Source organism: Rhinolophus sinicus, chromosome 1 (assembly GCF_057876585.1).
Source record: "Rhinolophus sinicus isolate RSI-liver-muscle chromosome 1, RSI-T2T, whole genome shotgun sequence".
In the NCBI taxonomy this organism is placed as follows: Eukaryota; Metazoa; Chordata; class Mammalia; order Chiroptera; family Rhinolophidae; genus Rhinolophus; species Rhinolophus sinicus.
In genome coordinates, this window is record NC_142501.1 from 167996774 (window position 1) to 168020475 (window position 23702).

General features: G+C 36.7%; 1 protein-coding gene and 1 pseudogene across 17 annotated transcripts in view; one reads left to right on the forward strand and one right to left on the reverse strand.

Moving 5' to 3' along the window:
* The window catches only part of MAPK10 (mitogen-activated protein kinase 10), a 288604-nt gene that overhangs the window by 216723 nt on the left and 48179 nt on the right, over positions 1 to 23702 (reverse strand). The gene's annotated exons all lie outside the window — the stretch shown is intronic.
* On the forward strand, positions 12064 to 13887 carry LOC109447205 (small ribosomal subunit protein eS8 pseudogene; annotated as a pseudogene).

Below are 23702 nucleotides of genomic sequence, written 5' to 3' on the forward strand. Positions count from 1 at the left end.
CCAGACAGACTGAGAGTCAATCCCAGCCACTGATGTGCCAATAGCAATCAAGGCTCAACCATAACAAGAGGGCACACATAACCCACACAAGAGACACTCCTGGAGCACTCAGCAGAGGTGACCAGGGAGAGAATATCACTGGGCCCCACAGGGCACTTACTATTAGGTTGGTGCAGACGTAATTGTGGTTTAAAAGGTTAAAAATAATTACAAAAACTGCAATTACTTTTGTACCAACCTAATGCTTAAGGCCACCCAACAAGACTGGGAGACATAGCAGATCTACCTAATACACAGAAACAAGCACAGAGACACAGCAAAAATGAGGAAATAAGAAATACATCCCAAATGAAAGAACAGGATAAAACTCCAGAAGTATTAAACAAAATGGAGGCAAGCAACCTACCAGAGACAGAGTTCAAACCAACGGTTATAAGGATGCTAAAGGAACTTAGTGAGAACTTCAACAGAGATAGCAAGAATAAAAAAGGACATAGAAACCATAAAACAGAACCAGTCAGAAGTGAAGAATACAATAACTGAAATGAAGAATGCACTAGATACAATCACCCACAGAATAGATGAGACAGAGGATCGAATTTTGGTGTGATCATGAGAGGAGGTGAGCACAGCGTTCACTTCTGCCATCTTGACCAGTAAAACCTAGGATCTATATTTCTTAAGCCCCCAGATAATCCTAAATGTACCCAGGATTTCAAACTCCTAGTATGCTCTCCATCTGTACTTCCTCAGTTCTTCATCACAGACCCAATTCTGTTTCCATGCTTACTAGTCCACTGGGAAGACTATAAAAATTATGCCTCTATCTACCTGTTTGGACAGGCTAGAAAATCACAGTCAATCTTGACTCCTATTTCTTCTTTGCCCGCTCACCATCATACTAATCATTAATCTCCTCTCTATTGCTACAGATAACATTTATTGATTGAAGATTACATTTACTGGTTGAAGCGTTTCATACATATTAGCTACTTTATTCCTCTTAATCCTAATTGGCTGGTACTATCATCACCAATTTATAAATGGGACACTGAAATCCAGAAAGGCTAAAAGAGCCCAGCAGTACAGTGTTAGGTAAGAGGCAGCACCATGATTTGGACAATGTCTGACTCTGAGTCTATGGTCTTAATTCTAAACTGCTTCTTTTTCCCCTAAATATCTCTGTAAATTGCTCAAATCTCACCAACTTAGTTTCTACCACATTATCTCTTCCCTGGTTTAATAAAGTGGCCTCTAACTAGTCTGAAAGCCTCCACTTTGTGCTCTCCAACCAGAGATGTGCTTGTGTCATCTCACTAGAGAACCTATTCATATCTGCTCTTTAGAGTAAACCATGGCCATCTCTTTTCATCTTTACACTAAGAAACACCATACTGGTAGCTTTAAATCAGCACAGTGGAAATATTTACACCACAGAAATGGGCAAATACCACAAGTCATGGTTTTTTGTTCCCCTGAAGAGCCAGTTTTAAACATTTGTTAACACACCACTGTCTCCAATTCATTCATTGCATACCAGTCAGACCTTTTAATCCACAAGGCCAATCATGATCATGTAATCAACTTTTCAAACTTCAAAGTCTGGACCAGTTGTCTCTCATGTGATCTTAGAGGGCCTTGAACTTCCTCTTCCTACCAGTTATCACACTGTGTTGCATTAGCCTGTTTACTTGTTTTCATTCCCCAATAAGACTGTTTAAGGATGAAAAGTATTCTTTTCATTGTATTCCTAGCAACTAAAACAATGCCTGACACATAATTACTGCTTAAAAACTATGTGTGGAATAAATGAATGAAATAATAAATAAAAGTGCTTTCCCCAAATACTTGCCAATCCTCACATTCCTCCTCTTAAGCAATATCCTAAATACCCTTTATTCCTCAATTCATGAACTGCACATTCCAGTATTTTACGGATTACAGATAATCTATCCATTCCCAAATCACATTTTTAAAAAGACAGCAATAAACTTGACTAGGCTCTTAAATATTAGAAATAGCTACCTTCATCAAAGTCACTAAAAATGCTATTTTGCATTTTATTTGCTCATATTGTACAAAGTTTTGCTTGGAATAGAATTGCACCTCAGCTTCCACTCTGCAAAAGTCTTCTGGGAAAGAAAGTAGCCTTTGACCATTAGCTTCTGTAGCTGGAGAAGTGCCCAAAAATCTGAATATGCTGCTGATACTTAAAATAAAGTCTTCTCCATTATTTATATAATAAGTGTTGCTTTAGAAGCTTTATTTCACAGATGAGTACAGCACAATTAATGCAATTTACAAATCCCACTTATAACTAGAATTTTGACATAATCTACTTCCAAATTCTAACCCCCAAGAAACTTAACAAAAGTTCAATGTCTTTATTTATAAATGGCACCCCCAAAAACAAAACAACAACAACAACAAAAACCCACAACAATAACAGTGTTTTAATTAGAATAGCTTACCTCAGCATCTTAGAGCCTCTTTTCCAAGTGGTACTACTTTGACTAACTTCGCTTTATCTCATATTCAAATATGACTTTATTTCTCAGCCCCTTTTAATTTAGAAGCCGTTCACTGACATAGTCTATTCAAATATTATTAATAAGTCAATTTTTTAAAACAAAAATGTACTGGTTATCTACGGTGTGCCTAACCCTGTTTTATGCATTGAAAAACCAGAAATAAAAAGATCATAAAAGATTCCTTCCTCCCAGGAGCTTATGTTACAGTAAGGGAGAAAGACTAAACATATAAACAAATAAACTACATACTTTCAGAGAGTAATTAGTGCTACAATGAAAATGAAGGAAGGCAATCTGATGGAAGGCAGACATGCCAGGTCAGGTAGTGAGCAGGACAGGGTAGGCAATTTTAGATACGATTATCAGAAAAGGTTTCTCTGAAGCTATGACATATAAATTTTGATGAGAAAAAAGACAGCCACATGTATATTGCATAGAAATGGATTTCAGGCAGAGGGAATGCCCTGAGGTATATATTAGTATAGTATGACAAAAAGAAATGATAGAATAGTGATTTCAAATCGCATGGTATCCTATCATATTTACTTTTATTTTCTTCAAGAAAATACATATTCCTAGTGTTAATTATTAGCTCATTAAACTACTGATGTGAAGTCCCTGCACACAGAGTTGGGAAGAGACACACAGTGGAACACCATTACAGAGTATTTCAACGACACAGATACAACAGACATAAATAACCACAAGAGTATGAATAAAATAATAACAATAGTAAAGTGTAATTTAAAACATTTAGAGGGGTGGCCAGTTAGCTCAGTGGGTTAGAGTGTGGTGCTTATAACACCAAGATTGCTGGTTCGATCCCCACATGGGCCACTATGAGCTGCGCCCTCCTTAAAACAAAACCAAAAAAAATTAAGAAATGATGATTCTTGAGTTTTTATTATCACTGTTTTTGATAGTATGCATTTAACTGTGAGTCTATACAATTTAATCAACTTAATTTTTAATAATGGCTGTGTTTAATAACTAGGTGACAAAATTCCTTAGAATTTAATAATTGTTTCTTGCAAGCTGGTACAAGCCAGCTCCAACACAGCACTACTGCATGCTTTCTCTGAGTGAGGGCTCTTCAATCTGTCCAGAAACCAAAAAGGATTTATAGAAATATTTTGTGTCCTGCTCTATGCTGCCAAACTGCTTTTCTCACTTCCCCATCACCCACCTTAAAACAAATGGGGAAAAAAAAGAAAAAAGAAAATATAAAAAAATTGTTTGTAGACATAATATATCCTGGGAAGTAAACTGAGTTTTTTGTTTGTTTTATGATTTCTTATATATTAATGCTAAGATTTATTTATTAATACAGGGTTCCAGGATTCCATGCTAATTGTTTAAAAGCAATCATATAACAAACCTAATACTAAGATGCTTTTTAAAGTGCCTAAGTGTTGACATAAAAATTAATGATTGTGTGATGATGGCTAAGCAGAAGGTAACTTTTTAAAAATCGCTAAGTTCTATTTGCAAAAGCAAAGAACATAAGATGGGATGTTAAATAACCAGCATTACCATGTTCCAAGTCAATAAATATAAGAGCACTGCTAGAATTAAACACTGGCTTATCATGAATAGGTAATTTTTTTTATTTTCCTACCTTTAGCCATACCTTCTCTATCACCCATCGAAATTTAACCTCATTAACAAATGGTTTACCAAACATTAAAAATTTTCACTGTCTGTTGGGGGCCTAGAGCAGATATTACTAATTATTTTTTAAGAGGAAACAAACACACACAAACAACATGTAATATTACTCCTAAGGTTGCAAAAAATTAAGGAGAGTATGAACTTTCTAGTTGGTTCTCTAGCATAAGGGGCAAAGGGTTTAAATAATAATAAAAATAATAAATCATACTTAATATATATAACTTATATATGAAACACAAAAGTATAAAATAATGATGGTTTTTTTTAAATACGTACTTCAGTTAAAATCAAAACATACAAAGTATAAAAGATCATCAGCTTACACAAGGACAATTGCAAAGTCGTTTTCTTTAATAATGATTTGTCTACATCATCACTTTGGCATATGTTTTACTCATATCAAAAGACAGATGTACAGTTTTACATATGGAGGATTTGTTTAAATGAGCTGTACATAGTATCACAAAGCCTAGGTTAGTAGCCAAATTGGCCCGAAGGCCTTACTAACAAATGTAGCTTTCAAGAACAGCAAAACGAATGGCCTGGATACTCATTAAATTGACAGCATTGGCGATAATTCACTAACTCCCAGTGTGGCACTACATTTTGTATCAGAACAAAGATTGCCTTTGGCTATAGTGTCTACGCCAAAATAGAGACATAGTGGCCGGCTCATCTTTCACTAAGTTTATTAAACATCAGATGGAACACTTAGTTGTGTGTGCTTTAGGGAACAGATTATACTCTAAAGCTCAGAAACTTAGTCACTGAAAGGCAAGAGCAACTTATATATGGTTCAGGAATCCATACGTTAGATATTTTGCAATATAACAAAACCAGTTATTAAAAAATAAAATGTACTAAATATTGGAAATATTAGCTTACTTTTAAAAAAAATTATAATTAAAAAATAAAACATAGCCACATTAAACAACTGATCGACGTTAACATCACTAATAACATGACATATTGACATATTATATACTCCCTGATAGAATGCCCTGAAAAGGGCATTCTTCTTCCAAACTCATAATCTCAATGAAATCATAAGAAAACATTAGATAAGCTCAAACTAAAGAATGTTCTACAAAATATTTGACCATTATTCATCCAAAGTATCAAAGTCACGGGAGGCAAAGAAAGACAAAGGAACCTACACAGATTGAAGGTGATTGCAGAGACACGGTAAGGATCCTGGAATGGCTCTTGGAATAGAGAAAGGACATTAGTGGAAGAACTGGGAAATGTGATTCAAGCCTGTAGTTTATTAATAGTGATGTATCAATGTTAATTTCTTCATTTTGCTCATTGTACCATGGCTATTGAAAATGTTACCCTAGGGGAAACTGAGTAAAGACTATATATGGAAACTGTACTCTCTTGGTAAACCTTCTGTAAATCTAACATTACATCAAAACTACAAGTGAAAAAAATACATGAATTTATAAACATAAAATATAGAGAAAACAGATATTACATAAATTTTATCATCAAACAAACATTTGATAGTTGATTTGTTGTTTGTTGACATGTCATTTTCTCCTTTTTTTTTCTTTCTGTTTTTCACACTAAACCTCTGAACACTCACTCATCTTTGGCGAGACTGAGTGATATGGAGAAAGCACACATTCTGCAACCTGAGTGCCTCGCTTCAGAGTCTGCCATTTACTGTGTGGTTTGGGGCAAATAAACTTCTTGAGCCCTGTTTCTTTGTTGTACAAATGGGAAGAAGAACATCTACCACATAGAGTTGTAAGAATGAGTAAATTGATATATGCAAAACACTTCGAACAGTGTGTGCATAAAGTGAGCACCATTTGACAGAAATATCAAAATAATTTGGAGGCAGAGTAATGTCTCCCACTCGAGAAAGCAAAATGAAATATCTGTTTCCCTCTCTTCATTCCCTTGCTGTAATGAAGCTGATATCACTGGAATTTTTAATGTGTGAAGGGGCAGCATTAAGCAGATTCAAGCAGGCAGAAAGTTCCCAGCCCCGACATTCTAGCCAATCTCTCCCCAGGTGAAAATCAGGCTGTGCTCTCAACTGCCTACCTTTTTGTTTCCTGGCCATCTTCCCACCTTGGGAAGCTCCTGCTGTTCTATGGACCATCATATGTCCTTCCAACAAATCCCTGAGCTCTGAACCATCATATGTCCCTGTGCAAATCCCTGTGCTATCAAGTTAATAAATGCTAGGTTCTATCATTTGCAGCCAACCACACACATGCTGTATGTGTGCCCCTCTGATAATGCTATCCAGTGACTCAGTTTCTAAAGTCTGGGAGGAGAGGGATCCCTGAGTCTTCCTTCTGAAAATGTGGTCCTCAGATCACACTTCGGGTGAAAAGGAATGAAGTTTGCTGAGTAAAGGAAATCCCACTGGATTGCAAGGTCCTTGAGGAAAGACACACACAGTCTCTCAACCATGTCCCCACTGCCCATCATGCAAGTTCTCTTCAGTCTTAGTGTAAGTAATAAATAAAGGTGGACTCCTGTTATTAATGGGGATTTGACTGCCTGTTATAACAATACAACTATTGATTGGAGTGGTGTAAAACACGGCTCATAGTTTGGGTTTTTTCTCAAGACAACACATTGTATGCATGTTAAACACTGAAAGTTCAATCTGCACCCATTGATGGGTGCCTCATGGACTTTGGTACTAGAGAATGGCCATGGTATCTTTGTGTTGTACATGTGGAACAAACTCTTTGGGAAGATGGAATAACTACTGAAAGGCCTAGATTACCACTCAAATTCAATATTAATTGATACAAACTCAGGACAAATTTACTTGGCCTCACAAGAAAAACTCAATTAATAATTTAGATTATCAGATTATGAAATTAAACTACTCCTTGGGCTCAGATTAGGTAAAATTTCACAAGAAACTACAAAACAATACTCAAATAGTTTATTTGAAAATGCATGAAAAAGTCTCCATAACAGTTTGTGAATTTAACGAGTATGTTGTGCATTGCTGATCAAGGATTTTAATCAAAAATCATTCTATGGGTATAATATGTTTAAAGATATTCCCTCAAGACAAATACTGTGTTAATTTTTTAATTGATCCTACTGTAATTCTGATACTTTCTTGGACTTACTGGATGTTTACACAACTGCTCAGAAAAAGTAGAAACGGCAATGGAGATAATTAAGCAACTGTACAATTGTAACAAAAATGGGAAATTGCCTGGATAAATACAGACCTATAAAAACACTTTATTTTAAAGTTTCCCTAGTACCAGAGGGAAGAATACTCCTCTCCCTCCCTTAGGATTTCCCTTAGGAAACTTGAAATTTTAAATGTTTTCTGTTTCTTTGAGATGTATATAAATCTTTCTAAAAGCTTAAGAAGCTTCATGCCAGTTCTTCATTCCAGGAATTTATTTCTTGGAGGCCTCAGAGCCACTTCTTTGAAATGTGAATTTCTAAAAGGATGGGTGGCATTCTGTCCCCAGTCTCAGTAGGAATTAAACCTAAGTGTCTGGCTTCATAATGTTACTTCCTGCTTGCCATAAGGAAACAAGAAGTTTTATTTTTCCTTTGATAAAGACAATTAACATATATATCATGGATTGTATCTGCCTAACTATATAAAAGTGTGAGCTTTTTTACATCCTTTGCCATCTCCTTAATGGATTGCCCGTGATATGCATCTCAGGCTGATTTAATGCTTATTCAACAATAAAACTTTCATTCTTTTCTATAAAGAGAGGATTCACTGGGATGGTGGATTTCATTTTTAATTAATTTCCCCTATATATAATAATATATAATATTATATGTAATACATATAGTAATATATAATGCATATATGTAATATTATATGTCTCACATGTAACATATATAATATATATTTGTAATTATTTATATATATTACACACACACACACACACACACACACACACACACACATATACACAGCTTAGTAGTAAGGGGTACAGTAAGAATGATTCCTATAAAAGCTAGTTAACTTCCCGCTGAATAAACCCATGCCCAGTTCTGAAAAGCCATGTAGGATATGCCATCAGACACAGAAACATTAAATAAAACAAAAACTGATCAATGTAAGCTACCAGCAGTGCTGGGGGAAGCAAATAAAACAACACTTCTCAATAATGTGGGGTTTTTTTATGTTGATTCAGTATCACTCTGATACCAACGTATGGTGCACTAGAGAAATGAATTTCCAACACACAAGAGAATAGTGTCCTTATGACGTGATAGCATGCAGTGAACGACAAACACTTTGAAGGAATTACCCATATAAGATGGTAAAATAAAATAAATCACCCAGAAGGCTGGGGCCATGCCAATTTTAACTCATTTTTTACAGCATTCTGTGAAGGTACCAAAGAAACTTTCAATGTTTAAGGAGATGATTTGACAAGGGGGAGTGATCATAAGGGTTGCGTGCCGAGACATATGGTTTTGTGCAGCCGAGAAAGAAGTGCATTCATGATGGTTTATAAAGCTAAGAAGCCCTTTGATGGTTAGTTTCCTGCAGTGCAAGTCATCAATAAAAGATGTTTTCACATGTTTTTCTATTCTTGTGTACAAATTGTATGAAATAAAGAATATTTCCTGGACTATGGTCTGTAGTACACCAATGTCCCATGAGATATTATTTATACTTCATGAAGAAAAAAGGGGGATAAATTTTCTGTGGTCAGATAAATCTGGGAACATCCCCCACCCTTTGAAGTTTTACAATCTAGGTAAGTACATTAAAGGCTATGAGAAGACATGCAGTAAACAAACTCAATTAATCAGAACTCCCCAAATTATCAGACTATGAATTCTCCTCCCTGTTCTTTTCACCCATTCAATAACAATAAAAGAGCCATCACTTATTGGGCACTTACTCTATGTCACAATTTTATGAACTACTTTCCATGAAAGATTCACTTAATCCTCATAAAAATCTTATGAGGAACATACTATCATCATCCTCTTCATTTTACAAATGAAGAAACTGGAGGCTTAGGAAGGTTAAGTAAGTCACCCAGAGTCACCCAGCCTGTGGTAGAGGAGGAACTTGAATCTATAAAGCTTGCCTCTAGCGACTTTGCTTACCTGCCTCTCCTGTTAGTAAAGAGCTGTGCCTGCTCAGTCCCTTCACTACCTCAGGAAGGTTACTGTTTTTCCTTCACTTGTGCTCAGGAATCGCTGAAAGATTTCTGCTCCATGGTTGGGTGGAGTTATGTGCCCTGATTTCCGTATCTATCAGCGGCACTATCATTTCACCATCCCTTTGCGTTTTAGCAGCGCTCCTCAAGTTTGTCTTCCACAGTACTCTGTGCCTCTGTTTCCTCATCTAGATAATAGAAATAATACCACCTGCCTCATAGGTGATTTTGAGCCCTTAACAAACTATGATCTAAAGTGAGAAGTTCCTTGAATAGCAGCAACCAGTTTTTGAGTCGGTAGATCTTTATTTTTGCCAGGGTATGAAATGACAAAGAAACTAAGGGTCTTCATACCTACTTTCACAAGAGCAAGTGTTTTTCTTTTTTCTTTTTAAAACACATTTTAATTAAATTTATTGGGGTGACATTCGTGAGTAACATTACATAGGTTTCAAGTGTACGTCTCTATAGTACATCGTCTATGCATTGCATTGTGTGTTCACCCCCCAGAGTCACCTTTTTTCTTTCTTGCCATAGAGACTGTTCCTTTTTTTCAGTCTTGTTTCTATGGCCTTGCAATGGAAAGTCCCATGAAATGTAGCAAGAGTAAATTGTCAGTCCTTATTTTTGTTTCTGTGGTGACTTTTTGTGTTTTCCTGTTTTTTGTAGATATTTAAGTTGGCAGGTGGGAATGAGTGCATTTAAGGAAGCCAGTGCGATGCTATTTTTAATCAAAATCATGGACTCTTGCTTTTAAAGGATATTCTGCAACAAAATGTGCATCTTCTAAAAATACTTGTGAGATTTTCTTGCAGTTCCTTACTTAAATTCAAGGAGATTTACTTATTTGAAGTCATGTAAGTTCAATGTCATTTCATTAATGAATTGCAGAGAAGCCTAACATCTGTATAGTTACATCTACTGTTAAAGAACTGTATGGGCCAACAAATCAAATCACTGCCAATTGTCAGTTTGTATCACTTGATCTGTATTATATAGCAGTAGATTACAAGTGGATTGCTTCATACTCTTTGGATCTAAAGCTGACCTGTCTGGTGCCTGGGGCAGCAATGGCTTTCTAGCCTAGATCAGTGTCTCTCATAAAGGGTTGTGGGGAGGTGGTCTTACCACCTTATTTCCACAGAGATTCTGTTATTGATCTCTCCTGTCACTGACTAGAGAGGCAGTGTTACTGAATTGTCATAAATGATAATAATTATCGCAACTAACACTTGTAGTGCTTACTCTGTTCCAGTCTCTCTTCTAAACACATATATATTCATTTAATTTTATTCTCAAAGCAACCATATGAGGTAAGTTCTATTATTATCCCCATTTTACAGACGAGGAAACTGGGGCAGAGAAAAGTGAAGAAACTTGCCCAAGTTCACACAGCTAGTAAATGGTGCAGCAGAGATTCAAATCCAGGTAGCCTGGCTCTTGAGTTCTTGCTCTTAATCTCAAGGGTGTGCTGGATGAGAGTGGTGTGGAATTCTGCAGGGTACATGGGGTGTGAGGTGGGAAGGAAGGTCATCATCTCTGGGATCTACTCCCCCTTCCATCTCCACACCCAAGAAAAGCCTTATGCAGAGTAACCCTGCTGACTTGTTGATAATTTTTGGTGTCTGCAAAGACTAATGGGAAAGCAATTTAAAGGCTGAACCAACAAGATATGGAAACTGATGGATAGAGAACAAGTTAGAGCCTGTTTGGTAGAATGCAGTTAACAGAAATAGAGAATCAGATCTGCCTTCAGGGGCCTTAAGTTGCATCCAGGAAAGACCAGAATATAAACACACCATTTTGAATTCAATGAAGAAAATAGTATGATTTGCTCCAGGTGTTATAAGAGGAAAAAGGAGGAGCATTTATCTAGCTGGACAGGAATGATCATCAAGGAAAGTGTAAAATAGCAAAATCCATTTTCTAGAATCATAGACCAATAAATCCAGTATTTCCCCTTTATAATCAATCAACAAAAACTTTTCCAAGTGTTGTCTCTATTTGTCAAAAGTTAAATAGAAGCACTGCAATTGTAGTAAAGGTGATTCTTGTTTTCGGTTTTCTAAATATCTATTAATTATGAACTATTTCTATCAAAATTCTTATCCATAAACTTTTTGAATTTTGCTCTTTTTTTAACCAAGAAACGGGCCATATAAACTCTGCATGCAATCTAAATATATTCTTGCCCTTTTTTATGATAATCTTAAGAACATTCATCACCAAACAGAAAACACAGCTGCCATCCTTTTAGAAAAGTCATGCATAATGGTTTAATCTACATTTCCAAACATCAGGTGTTCTAAAAAGCTCAGGAGAGTCAAGTTAACTTTATTATACCTAAACGTTTGAGGCATAATGCAATTTTCATTGTTTAAATGCTTACATTAAAATTATTTCCATTAATCTATAAATTGCACACTACTGTATAAATATGCCTAATGCATTTTTTAAAATAACTAACCACTACCAGTTATAATTCAAGTTCAGGGTGGTCTTCAATGAGGTTGGTGATATCTAGAACCAAGCTATAGTCTGGAATTTGTCTAAAAATATGATCTAATGTGTCTGCATTGTTCATATTCTTGTAATAAAAGTGTGAATCACTGAATTGGATCACTGAGGCTTCTAAATATATGGAAAAGAAAATCTAACATGAGGAAATACTAAAAAATGAAGAGATTGGATACATACAGTCTTCTAAGTTTACCACTGGAGACATGATAACCAAGACCAAGGAAATTGTAAGCTATGGAAGAATGACACCACCGGTGAGGAAAGCACTGGACTGCGTTCCAGGTATCCCACCTCTAGCTCTAGTTTTGTCACCTCCTGAGTCCTGGCCCTCAACTTCCTCATGTATAAAATAAGGCATTGGACGAGATGAACACCAATGTCAAACGCTAAATCTAAAATTCTAAACTCTGCGTTTGTTGTCTTAAATTCTGCATTTATGTCATATGGGAAAGTGCATGCTTTTCACTACTAAAAAATGTAGTCTAATTTCGTGTGGTTTCAGAATATCTTTCAACTATTTTCTAAAACAGAAATGGGCTGCATTTTACCCAGTGCAAGATAATTAATCACAGCCATGCTACTAGCCTAATGCTTTGGGGAGATACTAGAGATTACCTGAATTGCTTCTTTAGGGAACAATAAGACTAAGCAATCATTAATTCATTCAATACACTTTCATGAAGCACCCCGTGTGCCCAGGCAATTTCTCAACATTGATAAATCAAAGATGAACATTAATGGTCTTTTCCTTCTAGGGACTCACAGCCTAATAAATGAGAAAAACTATTTCCAATTAAAACACAGTTTTTTAAGTGCTGTGATAGGCTGTAAATAGAATGCTATGGAAGCTCAGACGAGAGACCTTGATTCATTTTTCAATAAATGAATATTTAAATTCAATAAATTTTCTGCGCGATGCGAACGAAAAAAGAGCTGTGGAAAGCTCCCGAGTTTTAGCTTGAACAACTATGTGAATAATGATGCCATTTACAGAGATGGCAAAGATTAAGATGAACAAAGATACAGGAAGTGGGGCTGAGAATACAAGTTTGATTTTGGACATATTAAATTTGGGATGAGTATAGATGAGATGTCAAGTAAGCAATTAGATATACAAATCTGGAGAGAGTTGTCAGAGAAGTCAGGGTTGGAAGTATAAATTTAGATGTATTTATGTGTATTTAGTGACATGATTGAATGAGTTGATATAGGAAGTGAGAGAAAAGAAAAGAATTATGATGAATGAGCTATAGAGTACTCACAAGAAGGAGAAACCAGCAAAGAAGCCATCAGTAAGACAAAAAGAAAGCTGGGAGTGCGTGCTGTGGTAGCAGTGATCTGTGGCATCGAGGGCTAGCAAGGACGGGGAGGGTGACTCTGCATTTTCTCTTCCCAGCTGGCGCCAAACCATGGCATCTCTCAGGACAACTGGCACAAGCACCACACGACTTGGGGCAAGAGAAAGTCCTACCACAAGAAGTGAAAATATGAGCGGGGACACCCTGCTGCCAACACTAAGATTGGCCCCCACCGCGTACAAACAGTCTGCGTGTGGGGAGACAACAAGAAGTACTTTGCCTCAAGGCTGGACGTGGGGAACTTGTGCTGGGTCTCTGAGCGTTATACACGCAAAACAAAGATTGTTGATATCTAGAGTGCATCCAACCACGAACTGGTCCGCACCAAGACCCTGGTGAAGCACTGCACGGGTGCTCATTGACAGCACACGGAACCGATAGTGGTACAAGACCCACTATGCACTGCCCCTGGGCCGCAAGAAGGGGTCCAAACTGACTCCTGAGGAGAACGAGATTTTAAACACAAAATGATCAGACAAAATTCAGAAGCAACACGATGAGAGGAAAAAGAATGCCCGAACAAGCAGTCTTCTAGAGAAGCAGTCCCAGCAGGCTTCCTGCATGCATCGCTTCAGGACCAGGCCAGCGTGGCCGAGCAGATGCTCTGTGCTGCAGAGCAAGGAGCTGGAGTTCTAGCCGAGGAAAACCAAGGCCTGGAAAGGCAAATAAATCCTCCTCCCTCCTAGCTTAGCTCATGCTTAAAGGTGTTTATTGTTGGGGTTGGGGGGAGCTGCTATGGAGGATGAGTCACATGAGAACTAAGAACTGACCACTGGACTTAATATACTGTTCCTTCTTCCTGGAATGTCATTCCAGATGTTCCCATAGCTGGCAATCTCTCTCTGTACAGGTCTCTACTCAAAAGTTATCTTCTTAGAGATGATGGCAATGACTACTCACCCTATGAAAAATGTGAACTCTCCCTATTACTGGTATTCCCTTTCCTAGATGTTTTACTTATGATCTATTTCCCTCATTGGAATGAATCCATAAAGACAGGGATTTGGGTCTGTTTTATCCATGGCTGTTTCCTCAGCACCAAGAATAGTGCCTGGCACCCAGCTGGCACTGAGCACTCAATAAACACTGACTGAATGAATGAACAAATCCACCCATCATCATATCAGATCTAGGAGCTTTACAAAGTTGGCCTTTTTTCTGTTTCAACACAACTTACCTTTGGTCACAGACTCATCTTCCTCTAGTAAAAAGCAAATGTATAAAAGGAAGAGATACTTGCACATTTCTTGAAAATGTTGAAAGACTAGCTTGCTAAAAGTCTACAAGACATAATGTAAGCCATTGTGTAGACGTTGATGATGCAAAGATGTATAAGGCAGGAAATCACTCTCGAGGAACATTCAGTCTGGTGATGAATGAAGACTCGTGAATAGGAAAATTTAGTATAGTATAGTACAGTACAGTACAGTACAGTATAGTATAGTATACGTGTAAACATAGGAAACACCACTAGAGGCCAATCAAAGAGAAGTGGAGGCCCAGACACTTGGAGAACTGGGTCAGACTTCAGCTGTGCATGACAAGAACCAACATCAGAAAAACATCTGGGATTTCAGTCCTTTGTTCACTGAATATTTATTGACATCTCAGCACCATATTAGGCACTGGGATATAATAAGCAAAAGAAACACCTCTTCCCTTATACAATTCAATCTAACAGGGTTTATAATCTACCTGTATGGAATCAGTACTTCAAAAAAGCAGCTGCTGAAATGTTTTATGGGTCCTGAATTAGCCAATTCTAGGTAGCCACACTACATATCACATCGGCTACACTGGAGCAGCTATATGATGTTCTGATGAATGCTCCTTGGTGAAAACATCCAAGCACATCCCATTGCTGGCCCAATGGTTACAGAACAAGTACAAGGTTTTATATCCGCAAAGACGGTCAACTGAGCTACACACGCATTTTTTTTTTTTAAGAAACGCATTTAACTTTGGCATTTCAAACTGAGACATGGCACTGGAAGGCTAGATGCTGAGATAAAAAAAATGTAAATCATAACATTTCAGCATAAAATTTTAGTTTTTCAGATAATTCATTTCTAAGTACCAGCTCTCCCCTCAACGATTTGATACGGCAGTAGGACTTGAGAACTTCCACACTAAGAGGACTCCAAGGAAATAAATGCCCTTGGGTTAAAGCAGGAGAAGGAAAAGTGAATTCATTTCACAAAGACTAATGCTACAAATTTCTATAAAATAAAGTATTTGGGACCGAAATGTTAATAAGTGTATGGATAGTCATATAACATTTTTTTTCATAACTTTATAAATTTTTGTACATATAGTGAAAGAAAACTTCAGGCCATCACACTTCCCTCAGGAAAGATGACCGTTACCCTGGAGCTCTTCTCTCACCTTGCAGAGCTGCGTATTATTCCACTAATTGAGCCCTGGAGAGAGACTCACTCCTCAGATTTTACAGTGCTGCTGACTCTAAAGTGTATTTATAAGGAATTAATCCTCATAAATTAATCAGGAACATGGCAAGGTTTTCACTTGTTGTCTAATTATTAAAGTTATAATTCTTTTTTTAAATGGTGTCCAGTATCTTATTTTAATAAAAAGTTAAGAGAAACATGTAGAAACGTGAGCAACTGAGTGATGTCCAAGAAACAATAATACGATATTGATCTCAATGATTATGTAAAAAACGTAATTCTTCCCCCCACAACTCTAGCACAAAATAATAAAATGTTGAAATATAATCTTCATTTCATTTTGTCAACAAAACATGGGAGGAAAAAGCATTTGTGTAAGTGAATGAGAAGATTCCTGGGATGACCTATGTTTGTGGTGTAGAAATAATAGATGTGTTTTGAACAGTACTGACAAGCCAAAAGGTGGAACAGCTTCAGCAGAGGAGATTGTGTAGAGGGGAGGGGCCATAGCATCAGTTCAGAGAAGGCTGTGGTGGTTTGTGATCTCATATCAATTATTTCTCTGCCCAGATTGTCACATACACTCCTCCTTTTATGGGAAAGGAACAAATGCATAAAACTAAATCGGTCTGAGATGTTTTCAAAAGCCGCTACCAAGGTACCATCTATCCTAAATTTCCTTCTCTCCATATTTACAAATATAACTACATCTATGGATTTAGCACACTACATTAAATGAAATTACTGAGTTTTCAATAAAATCTAAAATCTATTTACGAAAAGAATAAGAACAGTGAGTATATCTCTATTAAAAAAATTACTGCTAAAATGTCATTACTTAGAGGGTTAAACTTTCAGATGTATGAAAATATCAAATGTACAGAATTATTCATTCCTGTGAGTTCCAAATGCATTAGGTATTCACTGTACTTTTGAGAGAAAAAAACTAGAGAGCATTCTCTAATTATTATGAAAGGAGAAGATTGGCATAAGCCTGTATCTATTAGGTCAGGTCTATTTAGTCTGCTAGGTTGAAAGAAGAGCACAGAACATTTCTGCTTTAGAATGAGCCTAATTTACATTTTCTGTCTTGTGTTAGGAACAGTACTGCTAGCCCACTTACATCCGCCTTGGCTTTCACCTCTACCTTATGACGGCTGTTCACTGTGAACACCCGAAGCTCTCTGCCTGAGGGTTTTTCTCTCTGGGAAAGTGCTCAACCAGCAAGCAGGACAAGCCAGAAGTGCAGAGTCAACACCACAGAAGCAGCTCTCAACAAATGATGGATGAGGAGTCCAGAGATAAATACCCAGCTTCCTTACTCCTCAACTGTGGTAGGTCTGAGGTGAGCCAAATCTGTTCTACCTCCCAGATGTCCTGTGCAGGGCTGAACCCTTTGGTATATCTGGTGAGTGAGTTGATAACACACCATCTAGTGTCTTCTTTCCCTCCCCTCTCTCATTTCCCCACTCTTCCAGTTGTGTTTCCTGGGATCACCTCCCAAATGAACTAGTCTGCATGTAAATCCTTGCCTCAAGGGTTAACTTTGAGATAACCCAATTTAAAACAATCGGCAGAATTTAGGCTCCTAAAATTAGGTAAGACTGGATTTATGGGAAGGAGAGGAGAAAGTGCAGCAGTGACTAACAAAATGAAGGCCTGAGGCCTCAGACGTGGGAGGCAGGAACAGGACCTCCCATCTGAAGGAGCACCAAGGAGCTAAAAGGAGCCAACTCTGGGCAGCCTGACACTGGATGCAGCCCTGAACAGAGAGGTGACACTGTTCGTGAGGGTGAGACATGAAGGAAAGCTTCGCCCCTCTGATAAAACAGAACCAAATAGAGCCAAGTAGGAATTTCCCTATTAGAAGATAAAGGAGAAAAACTATAAAGCAGTATTGACTGGTGAACATAGAACTGGAATACAAATATAATTTCCTTTGCCTGTAAACTATTTAAATGACACAAGAAATCTCACACCATAGACTTAATTAAGACAAGGGACCTAATCCACTCCAAGAAAGAAGAAAAACACTTTCAAATTCCCATTAAAATTAGAATTTTTAGTAGTTTCTTCTAGTGTTTTTTCTTTGATGACAGTAGGTCATCATAAGAATATCTTATATCTCAGGCATTTGATGACCCTGAATGTGCTTTTCTGAGTATTCCTTCAAACATTTTTTTTTGGTAAATTCTATTCATTGGACCTCTGCCTTAAGAAAAACTTGACTTCTTATATCCTTACTAGAGGAGATCTATCAGCCTGCCAAAGCAGTAGTTATCCAACATGAGCGGGCATCAGAATCCCCTAAACATAGACTGCTGGGCTCCACTCTCAGAGGTTCTGATTCATAGACCTGGAGTGGGGCCTAGAATTTATATTTCTAATGATTTCCTGGGTATTGCTGATGCTGCTGGTCAGGGTACCACACTTTAAGCACCACTGATAAAAGTACGGTATTTAACCTTTAAAGTATTATAAGCATCTGTGGCTTTCATTAGCTGCTTTGTCTTTCTTATCCAACTTGTATCCCTAGTCCCTGGCACAGGGTGGGCTCTCAATAAATATCTGTTGAATTAATGGGTTAGGTTTATTTCTAAAGTTATACTAAAGCAATCAGACATCATTATATCCATATTGAATTTTTCACCACTTATAAAGACAAAACTACTATATTACGAACATACTTTGTAAATGAACGAGACATTTAGAAAATAAGGGTTTAGTTTTTTGTGTTATTCAATAAGCTGAGGCTTTGATTTTGTACCATAAAAAACAACCAGTGTTAAAATACTGTTCTTTAATTATCTGGAGCTAATGGGAATGTTGAATGATTAATTTAAGTCAGCAAAATGCTAAATGACATCACTGTTTGCAGTACCAACCCAAGTTTCACAGTAGTTCAAAAGAAATAAAAAGGGAGGAGGGAGAAGGGGGACATTGAAGACATCACATCACATACGGCAGTATCATAAATACTGAACACAAAAGAACTGGGGCTGGGTCATCGCCACATATTTGTTGTAAGCTAGTGTTTTGCACAGATGCCTTATTTGTGTGTTTCAATTTGTGAGAGCTTGTTAATAGCAAGAATGTGCAGTGGAGAATAATATTTTATTAAACAGTCCTTTTACCTTTTCAATACGATATTTGTGATGCACTATTACATTTTGGAGTCATCAAAATAAGAGATTGGTCGTTTAAAATTAATTTGTTTCTAAAAGAAGAAAAAAACAAACCAGTAACTCTAGTGATGACGCAAATGAGAGTACATCGAACTCAGAAAGAATTAAGTACACACGTAAAACACAAAAATTTTTTTAAAAATGGAAAAAACCTTTGTATCCTAATACTTAGTATCAGGGATTGATTTATCCACACCATTTATCATATTAATTTAATGCTGTTCTTTGAATTTTATTATTCTTTAATTTGGTTGCTATTTAATTTGTAAATGTTTTGGTTTGTAGTTATATGAAAACTATAAGTATAAAGATGTTATATAGAGTTTTATGTTTTACACATTTAAATAATTTTATAATAAAAATGATTACTGATGACAACTGTGTCCCTGTAATTGACTCCATACACATTCTTCAATGTTATCATTGTCTTAACCATATTTCCTTTCTCTAATCTTGCCTCTACCCTATTTCTTTCCCTACATTGCATCCAGAGTGATAGATGTAAAACATAAATATTATAATGATGCGTCCCTCTGATAAACTTTTCAAAGCCTCCCTCTTTTTGTCTGTATCAAGTGTAAGTTCCCTAAGATGACACAGAAGGTCCTTCATGATCTGGCCCCTGCTTATGTCTCCAGACTCATGGCTGACATCTCCTACCCTTCACCCATAATCACTTGGACTACATGTGGTTCTCTATGTTCTCATTTGTATCAAAGCCTTGGTCTGTGCTGTTCCATCTGCCCCAAATGCTATTCCCATAATTTCATTGGATCTGGTTAACTCCATGTTTTTCGTAGGACTCAGTTTGGATGTCAGTTCTTCTCTAGGTCCCTGCTAAACCCCTCCACATCACTCCTGATCATCCTTAATAATATTCATCACACTTGATTATCATTTCCTGTTTTCCTGTTGGCGTTTCCCAGGTGTTTGTGGACATGTTAAGACTGTGTCAACATTAATTATTAAATTCCTGCCCAAATCATGCCATATAAAAGGCCCTAAGCAAACTTTTTAAAATATAAGAATAAAACTCAATGGTAAGAGTACATAGGTCTAAATTTTCTATAATTTTTAGATAAACTAAGCCACTGTCAGATTAACCACCACTAAGACCCTCCTCTCGCCATCAGGAAGATTGCAGTGCTGAGCTATTGTAACTACCTAAAGCCTTTCCCTGATGATGCCGTCACACTTTGCAGACATGAATCCACAAATGCTTGAACTAAGAACTGCTCTACTGTCTCTTGCCCTGAAAGCTCCATGAGGGCAGAGACTGTGTCTCACTGTGTCCCAGTGCCAGGCACACAGTAGATGCTTAGAAAACACTGGTTGCCTATTGTAACCTAGTTGTGGTTACTGAGAAGCCTTTTTTTGTGGCCATTAGTGAATGACAAGAATTAATTCAGGCAAACAACTGGATATTTCTTCCTGAACTCTCAGTGACGCGCCCAAAGATAGATTTTACCACCCATCATCTTCCTCCTTTGCTCCTGTTCTCCTTCTCCTTTGTACTCAACTTACAAACACTTAAAGCAGATGACGTGCAGAGTGGTTTTGATTTAGCGCTCTGTTTTTCTTAATGGAAAGAAGAGGTAGGAAAGATGAGAACTAAACTTGGGGAAATGACGATAGAAAAAGTAAAAAAGTAAAAAGAGATTATTCTGCTTTTTCATCCCTCTATGAAGCTAATATTAATAGTTGGTGCTAACATAACCTCTAAATCCTATTTATAAAGAAAAAAACCGGAAAGGCCTGCCAATTATTTGAATATTTGTGAGATATGACCTTCTTGCTATGTGTCTATAATTTAGATGAATTTAAATAGGTATTAGACTAAAATAAGGAAATTAGTTTTTCAAAATAAAAGTAAAAATAATAATACCTCGTTTACTTTGCAATTCTAAAGATGTGAACAGTCATGAAAGGGAACTTATAAAAGTATTTTAAATAAAAGCTAAAAGGAAAAGAGATTATAGACATGATTTTGGCAACATATAGATATTAACTCATATAATATTGATTTATCTCAGTACTTTTATCATCCAATAATAAAACTTATAATCCAAAATTTCCTCTGTTAAACTAGCAAGACTAATCTCCTAAAGCAAATACTAAAATTACTGTTATGCAATTTATAAAGAAAGCATCTGCGAAGTGGCTTTAATTATAGTTTTTGAGAGGAAAATCACTACCTTTAATCGCTGTTCATGAATTTGCTAAACTGGAATATTATATGGTAAATAGTGTTGAAATCTTTCAGGAGAGATAATAATATATTTATAAATATAAGAGGATTACAAAGATTAATTAGTTAATATTTGTAAAGAATTTTAAAGATGAAATGCTTCCCGCCCTTCAAGTGTCACTGAAATCATTAAACAAGTAACAATCAATATTCCCGTTTTAAAGTTTTGCATAGGTCTATCCAATGTGTGCAATTATCTAATTTTTTCATGTTAGAAGCCAAAATTTGAGCCACATATCCATGCATACAAATATTTAGATCTTTTTTTAAAATGCCTATAATGTCATTTAGATCAATTTGGAGGTTTCAAAGACAAAAAAAATGCCTATCCCAACAATAACATTATTAATATTGTTGAACCACAGAATTTGATGTAATACACAAACACCCAATTTCAAATCCCTCTACAATGAAAAAAGGTTTAGAACAATACAAAATATTTATTATTTACACAGCAACTTCAAAACTCCCTGTAGTATATATTTGCAGGGTTTTCCTTATATTTTTCTCTTAAAACTAATGGAATAGTCAGGACTAATTATTTCTGTAACTCAATTTGCATATCTGTCTTTCTACCCTCTGGAATTTGTGGCTACTAGCAAGATAACTATGTACCTGAGTTCAGACATTGGTAGCAAAGAGTGAGAGTCTCTCTCTCCATGACAACTTCCTGAGGTAAAGAAAGTAAATATTAAAAGTATAAGAAAACAAGCTAAGTCTAAGGATGGGAGTGGAAGAAGAAGAGGAGGGCATAGAGTGTAATTCTGAAGGGTGTTGAACAAGTTCCATGAAAGAGCTTAAAGCACCAGAACAGGATTTCTCAACCTTGGCACTACTGACATTTTGTGCCAAATATTGTGTTTCCTGGAAAATAAGACCTAGCGGAACCATCAGCTCTAATGCGTCTTTTGGAGCAAAAATTAATATAAGACCCGGTCTTATTTTAATATAACATAAGACAGGGTATGATATGATATGACATGATATGATATATGATATGATATGATATATGATATGAGATATGATATGATATGATATGATACCAGATCTTATGTTAATTTTTGCTCCAAAAGACGCGTTAGAGCTGATGGTACAGCTAGGTCTTACTTTTGGAGAAACACTGTAAGTCTTTCTTGCGAGGACTATGTTGTGCATTGCAGGATGTTTAGCAGCATCCTTACCCTCTACTTACTACATGCCAGTAGCACTACCCATCCAACCCCACCCCTTGCCATGTTGTGACAACCAAAAATGACTCCTGATACTGCCAAATGTCCCAGGGGCTGAGATTCGGGTGGGGGCAGCAGGGAAAGACAAAATTGTTCCCAGTTGAGAACCAGGGACAGGATTTAGAATAAGGAGAGGAATGACATCCAGAAGTGCCTGCCTAAAACAACCTCTGTCAACTTTGGCTGTGACAAGGTAGAAGGGGTGGCCAATCTAATAGTTAGAAATGTCAACAGATGCCACCAAAAGCTATGATTAATTGGATCTTCCATGTTTCCCCGAAAATAAGACTTAGCCAGACAATCAGCTCTAATGCGTCTTTTGGAGCAAAAATTAATATAAGACCCAGTCTTATTTTACTATAATATAAGACCTGGTAATATATAATATAATATAATATAATATAATATAATATAATATAATATAATATAATATAATATAATATAATATAATATAATATAATATAATATAATATAATATAATACAATACAATACATTACCAGGTCTTACATTAATTTTTGCTCCAAAAGATGCATTAGAGCTGATTGGCCATCCAGGTCTTATTTTCGGGGAAACAGGGTTCTCGCTGGGAAAAAAATGCTGATGAGAAGAGCAAACTTTGAGTGGTGTCTGCTGGGAACAGACACTAGGAGTGGCCACAGACATAAGTAACTGCCAATGGAAGCTCCACATCAGATACTTAGCAGTGAATGTCATGGTCGTGGGACTAATATGCTCTTTAATGATGGAAGAGTCTAATGGCTTCTTCCAGGAAATTTGATGGGTTTAAATACCAGAAACTTCTTGCAAGGGATTCACTGAGTTCCATTTAATTCATTAAATATTTACTGAGCACTCACTATGTGTCAGGAGCTGTGCTGGCTCTCAGGAACGCAATAATAAAAACAGTTTACCCTCAAGGAACTTATGCTCTAGAGAGAGAAGCATATCTACGATGAGTCTAGTCTGCAGATTCATGGATAGGGTGACCCAGGCAAACAGGATTCCAATTCTTTACACTGATAACCACCGTATAACCAAACTTCAAAATCATAGAACTCTTCATTTTTAAAGAGCAAAAGCTGCTTAGCTTTTTTCTCTATCCAAATGCTCTTTCCCCCCCCCCCCTCATTTTAAACTCAGCCATTTCACTGGCATTTCAGGCAGCTGCTTTTTCTCCATTTCAGAGCAATCAATATATGAACATTTTAAACAGCAAAAACACACTTCAGTTGCAAATTAATTTTTCTGCTAGCATACATGTGCACAATCATTTGGATTTACATGATGGTGTTAGCCAGCCAAAGTCAGCAAGCCTTCCTAAAAAAGCATTTGACTCAATAATGATGGATATGCTGTCATTTCTCATTTGGGCCCAGCTGCCTAATAATAGCAAGGTAACATTATTAATAAACT